The sequence below is a fragment of the Stegostoma tigrinum genome, chromosome 19, assembly GCF_030684315.1.
Source record: "Stegostoma tigrinum isolate sSteTig4 chromosome 19, sSteTig4.hap1, whole genome shotgun sequence".
In the NCBI taxonomy this organism is placed as follows: domain Eukaryota; kingdom Metazoa; phylum Chordata; class Chondrichthyes; order Orectolobiformes; family Stegostomatidae; genus Stegostoma; species Stegostoma tigrinum.
The window spans coordinates 38,961,443-38,974,443 of record NC_081372.1 but is presented as its reverse complement, the minus strand read 5'-3'; the positions used below and the strand labels follow the sequence as shown (position 1 = coordinate 38,974,443).

The 13,001-nt window shown below is 38.5% G+C and overlaps 1 protein-coding gene across 4 annotated transcripts in view; it reads left to right on the top strand.

Annotated features, from left to right (window-relative positions):
* LOC125461406 (beta-1,4-galactosyltransferase 5-like) overlaps positions 1–13,001 on the top strand; it is a 79,639-nt gene that overhangs the window by 11,457 nt on the left and 55,181 nt on the right. Inside the window, exon 1 of one of the 4 annotated variants that reach the window (XM_059652823.1) lies at positions 2,387–2,552. The exons of the other annotated variants lie outside the window; for them this stretch is intronic. The gene's annotated coding sequence lies outside the window, so the exon portion shown is untranslated. Of the gene's footprint in view, positions 1–2,386; positions 2,553–13,001 lie in introns of those variants that run through there. 4 annotated transcript variants of the gene reach the window in all.

The window sequence follows — 13,001 nt, the reverse complement described above, 5'->3', positions numbered from 1 at the left end:
TCTATGTTCTCTATCTTTACTTTTTATGGATCATGTTGTAGGTCAAGGGAGTTACAAACTATTGCACCCATGACTGGGAGTAAATGGCCTGTGCTGAATCTTTTGAAGGCAGAGCAAATTTCTTCAGCTGCTTCACAATGCCCGACCTTTTTGTAACAGCATTTAATGAACTTTGGAAATCATAAGATATTTCTACGATATCAGGAAGGGATGGAAATCAATCAGCAGCTAACCTGAGAGCAGTTGATTACTTGAACACTGGTGGAAGGGAATTCTTGCTGCTTGTGGCCAGGTTTTTGAGTTGAATTGAGAAGGTAGTAGCTGAAATGTTGACCTCAATCTGCAGTACACTGTCCAGACTGCCTGCTGTGCGTGCCTTTGACCACATCCTGTGCTAATGACGCGCAATAAAGTGGTGTTTGGTGCAGCCATCACTAAAAGTATGGGCCTACCATGAGAATAACTTTAGAGGCAAAACCACATCCGGTAGATTCAATAATGCTGCAGTTTCTCAGAACTAGTAGGAATCAATGAACCTGGAGTGGGGTGTGGACTTTGTGGACTTAGGTCAGAAATCTGCCAACTGAGCGAGAATGGCTTGCATTCGATGCGCACAAACCACCATCTGCGTAAAACGTTGAACTGCACTTCCTTCGGAACATGGATTGACTGTGATCTCATACGTTTTGGTAAATTGCTAAACAGTGAAGGATAAGAGAAGAGATGAAGATAAAAGTCATGGGGTAGATTGAATTGAAATCATAGTCTGTTCAGAAGATTAAAAAGCAACTGGCTAGTCATTTGTGAAATTGATAACTATTTATGGCTTTAGATGTTCAAGAAAGAATATTCTAATATCAAGTATTCAAAGTTGACATTAACAGTAGATAAGTAGCTGGCTAAATTACTTCATTCCTCTTCAATTGCTTCTTGTACTGCAAGCAAACTGCCTAACACCAAGATGCTGCTTAGCCTGCTGTGTTCATCCAGCTCCACACTTTTTGTTATCTCGGATTCTCCAGCACCTGCAGTTCCCATTATCTCTAACACCAAAATTATAGTCTGTCCTATCAGAAGACCTACCAGAATTGTCTCATGCCTGACCTGTCCATTCATGTCCAATTTGCTATGTTTATCCTTGTTATAACAGGAATGACACATGACCCTAGTTCATAGCAGGTGTCCATGAGCCATTGCTATCTCCGTTGAGTTGGATGGTGCTCTGGGAAAGGTACATGTCAAAATTAGGCATGCAGAATACAACTCTAGATCAGATAATGTCACCTGTGTTAGATCATTTCTATATCCTTAATAGTATGATGGTAACTGGTTAGTAACTCTGTCAGTGATCTATACATTTAATTTCTTTATCCATTCTCTACTCCCTCCTTTTAGGTGGTTACATGTATTGTCCAGAGCACATGTAAGTTCTTTTATTGTGTGCAGTGGGTGCTTAATGCTGATCCAGTTGTTTGGAGAAGAATCTTACTCCTGACCTCAATTCCGTTTAACTGTTAAGACAGTGCCACCTGTATCTTGTAACTCTCTCTGTAATAGTTCCATTTTCCAGTGCGCTCCCCTTGGGGAGCGAATAAGCCTTCCAGTTTTTGGTTACAACAATATTAGTTCAGTAATCAAGTTCAGAGTTGCTCTTGTTGTTTTTAATATTTCAGAGAGAAAACCCACCCATCCTCTCCCAAATGCTCAATGGATTTGCTATGGTGGTTTTCAAAGTGCCTCAACCTTGGAGATGGCAAGCGCTATGAATCCTCTATTCCAATCAATTGGCACTTTTTTCAATAATTTCCTTAAAATGGGTTCCTTGATAATGTTTGTCCTGTGGTTTGTTTTTCATGCATCCTTTAAATATTCACCTTTCCCTAGTAGATGGCACCATCTGTCTGCATCCACATTTTAGTGGCATCTGCTCACTGCTTTCCTTTCTATAAGGGATTGGCTGTTTTTGGGTTGGCCTTGACCTTTTATGTGTGGCACCTGTGGGAGACTTCCTCCCTCCACATATGATGGATTGTCCTTTTAATGTTTGATGTGATCATATATCGTTGCTGATGTTGTCTTGCACAATTCTGACAGCACACTGCCTACCTGTTTAAATATTACTATTTTCTTTATCATCACACCACTTCAGTGCTTCTGGTGAGCACTGCTAGCTTAGCTACCTAAGCAGAGTTCCTCCCTGCCCCCATAACCCCTATAAAGTTCCTTGTTTCACTTTCTGCATTTACTTTAGCATAGCCCAGCCAGTCTTGAACTTCCCATCAATGTAGCTTCTCAAATTTCCCTGAATAAATGAATCTTGAGCTTCAGCTGCTAAGAGATTGTCCTTCATACTCAACCTTTCTTGTCTTCAACTAATATTTTGCAGTGATGGGTTTTTCCACCCGATAATGTTCTTTCTGTGGAGGTGATTCCCATATCCTGTACTGTTTGTGTGGATTGGACTTGAGGGCGTAAAACAGCAGAAGGGCTGTATGGAAGGCTGCCTGATATTGGTCAATTTGCCCATGTTTAAAAGCTCCACACTTTGACAGGTATGTGGGATAACTTGCTGAGCCATCATGACTGTCTTACCTCGCTGTATTGCCTGGGCAGCGCAATCCTGTATGGCCCTCCCTGTGGCTGCTGTGGGTCACTTGAAGTGATCATCTCTAGTTGCTGTGCCACTGTATTAAGACCAAATTGTAATAGCACCCTTTTTTGTTTTAATTTCATTTTTCCTGTAATAAAAATCTGTCCGTATCTGTCAGTTGCAAGGCTGACTTTCTGACCAGTAACAAAAAAAACAGAAATTGTTGGAAAAACTCAGCTGATCTGGCAGCATCATTGGAAAGAAAGTGGAGTTAAAGTTTTGGTCCAGTGACCTCCTTCAGAACACCAGTTTAAGCTATATATGTGTTTACCTGCTAATCGTTCCATCTCCTGTACCCTATCAGTTCCAAAAAAAATGAGTCTTCCCTTGACAATGGAGTGTTAGGGATAAAACTGAACAATAGTTTGAGTCCTAACTGTAACATTTATAGGCAGGGGAATTTTTATGATTGAGACAAAGGCACCTACATCTATTAACATTTCACTTTGTTGAACCCCTAAAATGGGTCCTCTTCCTCACTATCTCTAAGGGCTGTTGCAACCTATTTATCTATCCTGGTGACCATCTTGATCACCACCTGGACCTATTCAGTGGTTAAGCATCTGCTGTTCCCTTGGTTTGGAATCTGATGGGGACTGCATCCTCTTTTTCTTCCAAACCAACCTCCCTTTCCCGCTCCATTATTTCAACAATCTTTCTACTCATGGCCACACTTCCCACAGCTGCAGAACTTGGTCCCTTGCTTGTTTTGTCTACAAATCCTTGCGTGATTTTCAGCCATACTACAATGAACTATTCGTTGAATGTGATGACCTCATCCAAATCTGCTGCTATTTCAATTATTGTTGTGGTGGTTATTTGGAAAGTTATAATACTGTTTCCCTTCTTTCTTGAGTAGTGATGTTACATTTGTAGTTGGCTAATCTCTTAAGACATTTCCAGAGTCTAGGGAATTTTGCATGGTTGCAAGCAATGCATGAACTCTCTCTGCAGCCACCTTGTTTAAAATCCTAGGAAGCAGGCCGTTGGATTGAGCAGCCTTGTTAACCTTTTAGTCCCATTAACTGTCTTCATACCTTTCTTTTCTCTCTACTGATTGCAATAATTTTAAGTTCTTCTCTTGATTTTTTTTTTGCTTTGTGATGCTTAGTATCCTTGAGGTCCTTTATGCCTTCTGATCAGGCAGCTGAACCACTTGTTCAAAGTCTCTGCCATTACGAATCTGAGCTTTGCCCTCAAAGGAATAATATTTACTTTAGATTGCTGCCCTTTTACATACTTGCAAAAGCATTTTCCTTCTGATTTTATATTTCTTGTTAGTTTTCTCTCACGCTCTTATTTCTCCTGTTTTTTTTTAAAATCCTTCATTGCTTTCTGCTAATGTTCGCAATTAGTGACAACCTCGAAAATCATGCAACATTGTACAACTGGATCTTATGGATGATTCATCTTTCTTCTGATTACTTACTTGTTCAATAGAGCAACATAGCTCATTAAAAATCTAAACTCCATCTCTAATGCCTCCCGTTCCTTTCTTAAAAAAAGTTTCCTTTCACACTTTTTAGCCAACTCTATCTTTTTGTAGCTTGTTATGTTGTGATCATTCTTTTCCAGTGGTTCCTTTCTATGAGGTCATTAGGCCTGTAAAATGTAATTAAATCCTGTTCCCTGGTTGGTTCTGGAGCATGTTTGGAATAGTTTTAGAACATGTGCACACTGTATGAACGCATCTCCCAGGCTACCTTTTTATTAAAGGTGATTCATCCACTCAATACTATGATTTGATATCTCCCTTAGTTGTTGCAATACCTCTCCTTTGTAAGTTTTCATTATTTCTTGATTTATACTCTGTCCTACTGCCATAGAGCCTACAAACCACTTCCTCCAATGACTTGTTTTGGTGTTTCTTATCTCTACTGAAACTGATTCTGCATTTTAATTATCCCAACTAAGACTCTTTCTTTCTTTACTGAATCACTTCTATTAGCAGAACCACCAAACCACCTTTTGAGCTTTTCTTCCTATCCTCCTGGAATACCATATACCCTTGAACTATTTGGATCCCGTCTATGGTCACTCAGATATCACAATGTTATGATTGTAGTTATTATATTATAGATATTCTATTTGTGTTATCAATTCACCCATTTATTAAGAAAGGAACATGCATTTCAGATGAAGAAGCTTTTCTTGTTTTTAAACCATCTTTTCTTATCCTGGCTTTTATTTGCAAATGTTTACAGGCTGTGTACCTTGCTATTTATACTCTGGTTGTCATTACACAAATTGCTAAACTGCTCTGTTGCCTTGTCATTTCTTAACTTTCCAAATCTCCCTTGTCCCCTTCCACTCTCGCTATTTTGTTTAAACCTTCTCTGCACATCTCATTCTCCTGTGAACCTGCTAGTAATAGGGTTAATATTTTTCCCCATAAGCTTATAATTTGTAAGAAGGGGATAAAAGTGACCTGAGGGGGCAACTTTTTCACACCGAACGTAGTGCGTGTATGGAATGAGCTGCCAGAGGAAGTGGTGTAGGCTGGTACAATTACAATATTTAAAAGGCATCTGGGTGCATATATGAATAGGAAGGGTTTAGAGGTATATGGGCCAAATGCTGGCAAATGGGATTAGATTAATTTAGGATATGGAGTTGCCATGGATGAGTTGGACCAACTGTTTCTGTACTGTATAACTCTGACTAAGACCTGTGAATGTGCTTTCAGTAAGGGATAGAGTCTGATTTTTGTTGTAACAAGTCAATTTATAATTGATGTGTAGGAGGCATTTAAAAGTATTGCTCTGACTTTCCATTACTGAAGGATGGTACATGGCATTTTTCCACAAGATTCTGATTGGAATTAGAAGTTACTGTCTGTTGGACAAATCCACAGTTGTCTAGATACTTTGGGGTGGAGATGTGTGATTTTATGTTTAAATTTGTATCTTGGCTAAATCTTTACATACCATACTTATTAACCTACAGTAGATCAAGGCAAAAAATTGTTTCTACCGTAACCATTAATTTATCAAGGGGTGAAATGTGCATATATCTCAGCACTTAGCTTGGATGTTTTTCACCTTGACTACAACTTGCTTTTTGTAAGATCAAAGGCTTGCTTCTTAACTTTTGAATGATACTGAAAATGGAAATGATTTGGAAACTACTTTTACTTACTGAAACGCCACTTTTTTAAACGAAATTAATTTAAAATCCTGGCTTTCAAACATTGTGTACATAAAGCATCCTTGAGTTGTACGTGTGAATGATTAATAGAAAATAAATAAGCACAACCCTACGGAGGCACATTTACTGTAGGTAGTCTGATTTCATGTTTCAACAAGCTTAATTAAAACTCATTTATATGCGACTTGCTTTGGTTTTTTGCATAGGTGTGTCACCACTTGTTCAAACGCGATGTGTTTTTCCTAACTTTGTCTACACCTTTCCTTAAACAAAATGTAGGGGACCGATTTTCGTATTAATTCTAAAAGTATTTCAATATTGATAAATGCCAAGTCAAATACTCTGTCAGGGTAAAAATAGCTGTACGTTACTAATGTGACAAGACTCAGCCAGTGCCTGTTTATCAACTTGCATTTATAGCAAATTAGTCTCATTGTACAGTATCAAGACCTCTAAGGAGTTGTAATAAGTCAGCAATTTGACTTAGTTCTTTAGAATAATTTTTTGTTTTTTTTTAAACCTTTACCAAGTTTGCAGCACTTCAGCTTTGAAATCTAGTTATCTTCCCTTTTCATGAATGAGAAAGAAGCAGATTTCTTATTCCATTGAGGTTCTGCCTGAACTATATTTTTAATGTGGATATTTTTGCATCAGCAAAGATGTAACCACCTGCAGTCTAACTTTAGCCTTACTTCATTTTTATTTTTGTAAACTTTCTCTTAGCAGTTGATTTGCTTTCTACTCAGTGCTGTTGTTCCCTTGTCTCCTTGTGTTGTGCAAAGCTGCTCAATAATCTGTTTGGTTTTTTTTCTTAAAATGAACATAGAACATTACAGCACAGTACTGGCCCTTCAGCCCTCGATGTTGTGCCGACCTGTCATACCGATCTGAAGCCCATCTAACCTGCACTATTCCATGTATGTCCATATGCTTGTCCAATGATGACTTAAATGTACTTAAAGTTGGCGAATCTACTACCGTTGCAGGCAAAGCGTCCCATTCCCTTACTACTCTCTGAGTAAAGAAACTACCTCTGGCATCTGTCCTATATCTTTCACCCCTCAATTTAAAGCTATGCCCCCTCGTTTTCGCTGTCACCATCCTAGGAAAAAGGCTCTCCCTATCCACCCTATCTAACCCTCTGATTATTTTATATGTTTCAATTAAGTCACCTCTCAACCTTCTTCTCTCTAATGAAAACAGCCTCAAGTCCCTCAGCCTTTCCTCGTAAGACCTTCCCTCCATACCAGACAACATCCTAGTAAATCTCCTCTGCACCCTTTCCAAAGCTTCCACATCCTTCTTATAATGCGGTGACCAGAACTGTACACAATACTCCAAGTGTGGCCGCACCAGAGTTTTGTGCAGCTTCACCATAACATCTTGGTTCCGGAACTCGATCCCTCTATTAATAAAAGCTAAAACACTGTATGCCTTCTTAACAGCCCCGTCAACCTGGGTGGCAACTTTCAAGGATCCGTGTACGTGGACACTGAGATCTCTCTGCTCATCTACACTACCAAGAATCTTACCATTAGCTCAGTACTTTGCATTCCGGTTACCCCCACCAAAGTGCATCACCTAAATGCTGACCATTTAAAAAGGTTTACTATATTGTTATGTAGTACCAAGACCAGAGCAAATACCACTTTTGATTCAAGATTGTTAGCATTGCAGTAATACTAGGCATCATTTTAATGGTACAAGCAAGCTGTCAGGTATTTGACTTTTAAATCTATTCACTGAGGATCATTCCTGTCTTTGCACTAACTGGTGATTTACATGGTCAAATTGCTAAATGTTTTCATTGTCCAGATATGCTCTGAAAATTGCCTGTTGGAATAACAGGGAAGAGGTGTCCTTGCCATTGTAATTATATTTTATCAGGTACTAACTTAACTAAAGAAGGGCACATTGTGATAAAAGTAGTGCGTATTAGAAATGAGTATTCAAATATGAAAATATCGAAGGAAGGCTTAAGCATGATAACGCTAATAGTACCAGCTATCAACAATACTTAGTGGATTTTGAAGATTCAAGTCAACGGAGATGTATTTAGTGTAGATGGAGAAATACTGTCAGGGAGGGTTGAGATGTTATGCTTTTGACAGATTACAGACTTGAAGTCTATACCAGCCAGTTTCTGAATGACAGTTAGAGCCTATGCCAAGTTTCATGTACGTGTTAAAATATTAAATGTTAATTATGCCTTTTGTATACATTTGAATAATATTCCTATGTCAACATCTGAATGAGAGATCCTTTTTATTTGATCTGTAAAGCAGCCTATTATGCAGGCATTTGTTTCACTAATCTCCTACTCTTTCTCATCTCATTCTTTTATTATGTTCTTTAATTCCTTCTCCCTCCAATACTCCATGATAACACATTCTATATTCTGACCCCTCTCTGGGTAAAGAATTTTCATGTACCACCTACAGTAGCTTACCAAAATTTCTTTTGATAGTGCCTGCCAAATATGACCTCAGCAGGTACATGGGAGCCCTTCCACTTTCAAATTCTCAAGCACCATCTTTGTGAAAATGTATTGATGTTCCTTCTTCTTTGGGGCAAAATCATGAAATTACCTGCCTAACAAGACAAACTTACAAGACTGACCACAGTATTCAAAGAAAGCAACTCATTATGACTTTAAGAATAATTAAGGATGGGCAATAAATGCCGACCCATCCTGTAATACCCACGTCCTGTAAATAAATGAAACAAAAAGCATTCAAGTTGTTAGCCTGTAAATGTGGGAGGAATAAAAACTGGGCACCTTTATGGGGAAATGCATTCATTTTGTTAAATAATGAACAATGTATTCCAGTTATGATCCCTGTGGGGTTTCACAAACCAAAATTTAAAACAAAACATCATGAAGAATGTGCTGGAGAACATTTCATTTCTAGTAACTTTAATATTAGTCACAATTCATGTGAGTTAAACATAATTTAGTAGCCAAATCATGACCTGTTTGAACTATAAATTACATGGATTGGCAGATACGATAGAAAACATCTCACTGAGTTTGACCAGCATCTCAGGAGCACAAAAGCTGATGTTTCGGGCCTAGACCCTTCATCAGAGAGGGGGATGGGGAGAGGGAACTGGAATAAATAGGGAGAGAGGGGGAGGCGGACCAAAGATGGAGAGTAAAGAAGATGGGTGGAGAGAGTGTAGGTAGGGAGGGGATAGGTCAGTCCAGGGAAGACGGACAGGTCAAGGAGGTGGGATGAGGTTAGTAGGTAGATGGGGGTGCAGCTTGGGGTGGGAGGAAGGGATGGGTGAGGGGAAGAACCGGTTAGGGAGGCAGAGACAGGTTGGACTGGTTTTGGGATGCAGTGGGTGGGGGGGGAAGAGCTGGGCTGGTTGTGTGGTGCAGTGGGGGGAGGGGACGTACTGGGTTGGTTTAGGGATGCAGTAGGGGAAGGGGAGATTTTGAAACTGGTGAAGTCCACATTGATACCATATGGCTGCAGGGTTCCCAGGCGGAATATGAGTTGCTGTTCCTGCAACCTTCGGGTGGCATCATTGTGGCAGTGCAGGAGGCCCATGATGGACATGTCATCTAGAGAATGGGAGGGGGAGTGGAAATGGTTTGCGACTGGGAGGTCAAAAATTTCAGTTGTCCCAGATAATTTCCTCAATGTACGCCTGGCCCACTCAGGTCAGGCAGTTAATACAAAGAAATATTGAAAATGACAGCATGTTTAGTTGATTTTTGGTGATAATTTGTATCACTTTACCTAGTTGGAGAGAACAAATTCAACCAATATAGTCAAATATAAAGGATAACTGCAGTTGAAATTATCTCTCTCCACGGCAAGACCAAGAATTTCTCTTCTACAAGGCGTTGAGCTAAATTGCAGGATTTGGACGGTATAACTGCAAAGATTATTAAATTTGACCAAGTATCCTGAAGAAAAGTAGAACCTTAATTACAGTTTGCTGGTCTATTATATCAGTAAGAACATTGTCCTAGCATTATGAACAAAGTGTTAAAGGCCCCTTGTCCAAATCTGTCTACACTAGATGGTCTGTCTCCTTCAGTGACAATTCTACCCAGAAGTGATCGGAACAGTTTCTGATGTCGGAATTTGACTTGTGCAGCCTTCTGTTTACTTGTGTGATGGTGTGACCTAGAGCAGTAACAATGAATGCCTTGTAACATAAACTTGTAGTTGAAATTGTTCAGAAGCTACTCAATTTAATAAACATGGAATGGCCTATTCCATTACAAGGCATTTTGAAGAATGCCAAACATGACTTTTTGAAAATACCTGGTCTCCTTTTTTATATGCATAAATCCAGCAAAAAAAGGTTCTGTTTTGTCATGGCAGTTCAAATCAATCCCTACCTCTTTACTTCTCTAATTCTTCCATGTATATCAATTAGCCTGATGTGCTTTATTATCCATCATTCTATTAAAAAACACGCAGGAAATCATTATTTTAAAAAGTCAAATTCACAGTTTTGATGGAGACTTAGTCATATTTAAAATGGCATCAGAATGAAATTGCTACCATTGGGAGAGGACAAATTAGGCTAGAGGGAGGAGTTGAGGACTTGAAGTAATTCAACAGCCAGCATTTACACAGTATGACTTATGACTTGTGCCGGTTTGTCAATCATAACATAGCAAGGTTCAGTTTTTGCAACTCTCAAATTGCCAACCATCCTGTTGAGGGACAGAGTAAATATTTCAATGAAGCTGTCCTTAAAGTGGAGCAGCATTGATGTAATGATTGAGAGATCATGCTACCAGTTGTTCAAAGTGGTGACAGCATGTCTTCTCTCGCTATACCATGCTTTGAGCCACAATCCCTCCTTGATGAGTTGGGCAGTAAAGAAGTCAAGAATCCTGCACTTTGAGTCCTGCTATCTTGTGGGAGAGTCTGCAACATGTATGCAAAGATCTGTGGGATGAGTATTGCCCATTCAGTTACATGAAGACCATGGCAAAAGCTCATGATTTGAGACCATATTCTCAAATTCAGGGACCACCAGCGATGACAGTTTAGCATTTTTCTTTGTGAACTCGAGGACGGTGTTTAATAATGAAAATGTCACTCTAACCCCCTTGACCTTCATTCTGCATTTAATTTGTTTTGAATAAAAACAAAAAAAGTTTGATGTACAGTGCCTCAACATTTGAAAAGAGATTTATCAGTTTAGATGGTGACTTTATTGTAATTTCATCTTGATATACTTCATTTTTGATTAGCATTTGAAATAGACTTTAGGAAAATTGGTAATCCAAAAAGCTGCTACCACAGATCTCAGCAAGATTGCATCTTACAGTTAAAATGTCAGGCAAGTAATTTGGAAGTATTAGAATTAAGTATTGAGGATGGTTCCCCAATTGTTTTCTCATGTTTTATAAAGGGTCCCTGAGTTACAGATATCCAACTTAAGAATGTGATCTCATATAGGGTTGGGAATTTTAAATGACCTGATATTGGAACATTTCTGTACCTAGCAATGTCTTTTTTTATATTTATCCTGTATTATGTTCTGACTTGCCAACAATCCACCTTGTGAATGGATTCCAGGACAGAACCTATTCACAATCCAGAGGCTACCTGTATTTTTCTTTGGCTAATGATTTGCCGAACTTAATTCATAACTCCCAGTAGACTGTTTAGATGAGGTAGAGTACCACAACTTTTTCCTTTGTATATTTCCTCTCGATTGGATACTGGTTTTGATAGTGATCGCTGTTTAAATAATAATGCAACAAGACGTCAACACTCAAATGCCCTCCATCCTGCATTCGCTCATCCATTGTATTTAAATATGTATGCATTGAAGGATTGGCTTTGTAGGATGTGTGAAGTCAGCAGCTTAACAAGATACTTAACATTTGTAGTTTGAGGCAACGTATTAATATCCACTGACATAATGCACCAAAATTTATTAGCTATTGTTCCAACTAACAAAGAAGCTATGGGAACTCAGTGTTTTGTATATATAGAGTTAATCCATGTACCTACTTAAACTGAAACATTTAAGTGGCTATAATTTTTGCATTGACGTATTCAAAATGACGACCTACATTTTATGCAATATAGAGATTTTTTATTATTACATGAGTGCACTATTCTGTATTACAAGATTAACATCCTTTTCTCATGGAGTCTATGGGATGAAAACATTGAATTTAAAGATGACTTACTCTTTTGAGGTCTAGCAAGTAAATTACTCTATCTGTTGGTTTGTAATCCTGAGCTTTTTTAAATAAACGTGGCACAATAAACAATGGTTTCTCTTTATTGAACCTGTCTAGGCCCAACTCAAATATTTGTGTTCTTCAGTGAGATCGGAATTTCAGAACCCATCGAGTGACAAACATAGCAACGTTTTCATTTTTATTTTGCAAATACCACCATGAGCTGGCTCTTCACTCTCTGCAATATCTTCACCTGGAACTCTGAACTTGAGGGCTTTCTCTGCCTTTCTTCCTCTTTTTAATCCTACTTCAGCCTTTGACTATCATCTGGTTCCTTTCAACATATTGTTCCTGTGATTTATTCCTAACTTTCAAGCATTACAATTTCTTTTACATGTAATATTGTTCTCTCTTTATACACACTTGCTAGTTTTTTTCTTTTAATGATCTACATTTTTTTTGTTCCCTTTTGTGTATTTTATGTGCATCAGAATATTGGGAGTTTAAGGCAAGGTCATTCTAACATTTTAGAAGATATGTGAAGGAAATGCAACAAATAGCTGTATTTCCAACTGAGTATTATTCATAAAGCAAAATCTCTCTGCTGAAAACATCTTACCTCATTTGGAGCTGAGTGCGGGAGACTAATTTAACCAACAGAATAAAATATTGCATTGTCTTGTTTTAAGTCGCCAATCTCCAAACGCCCCAGAAACTGCTGCTTAATGTTTGCTCTGTGATTCCATTTTCAACAAGGTTATAATTTTTCCCCAGTTAATGACTCCATAGAAACAGAATTGATATGTTTACAACAGAAATGGCTCCACAATTACAATGAAATTGTGTTTCAAATAACAGTTCAATGTCTATTAAATATTGACGTAGTGCATGCACTTGCCACTCTCTTGTTACGTGACATCATTGTTTTCTCCTGTCAAACAAATGGAATTTGACATTTTTGTTTAATTACTATCCATCCAGTTGTCCAAGGTCATGATTGCTCACATATAAAACGTTTCCTGTTGTATTAGC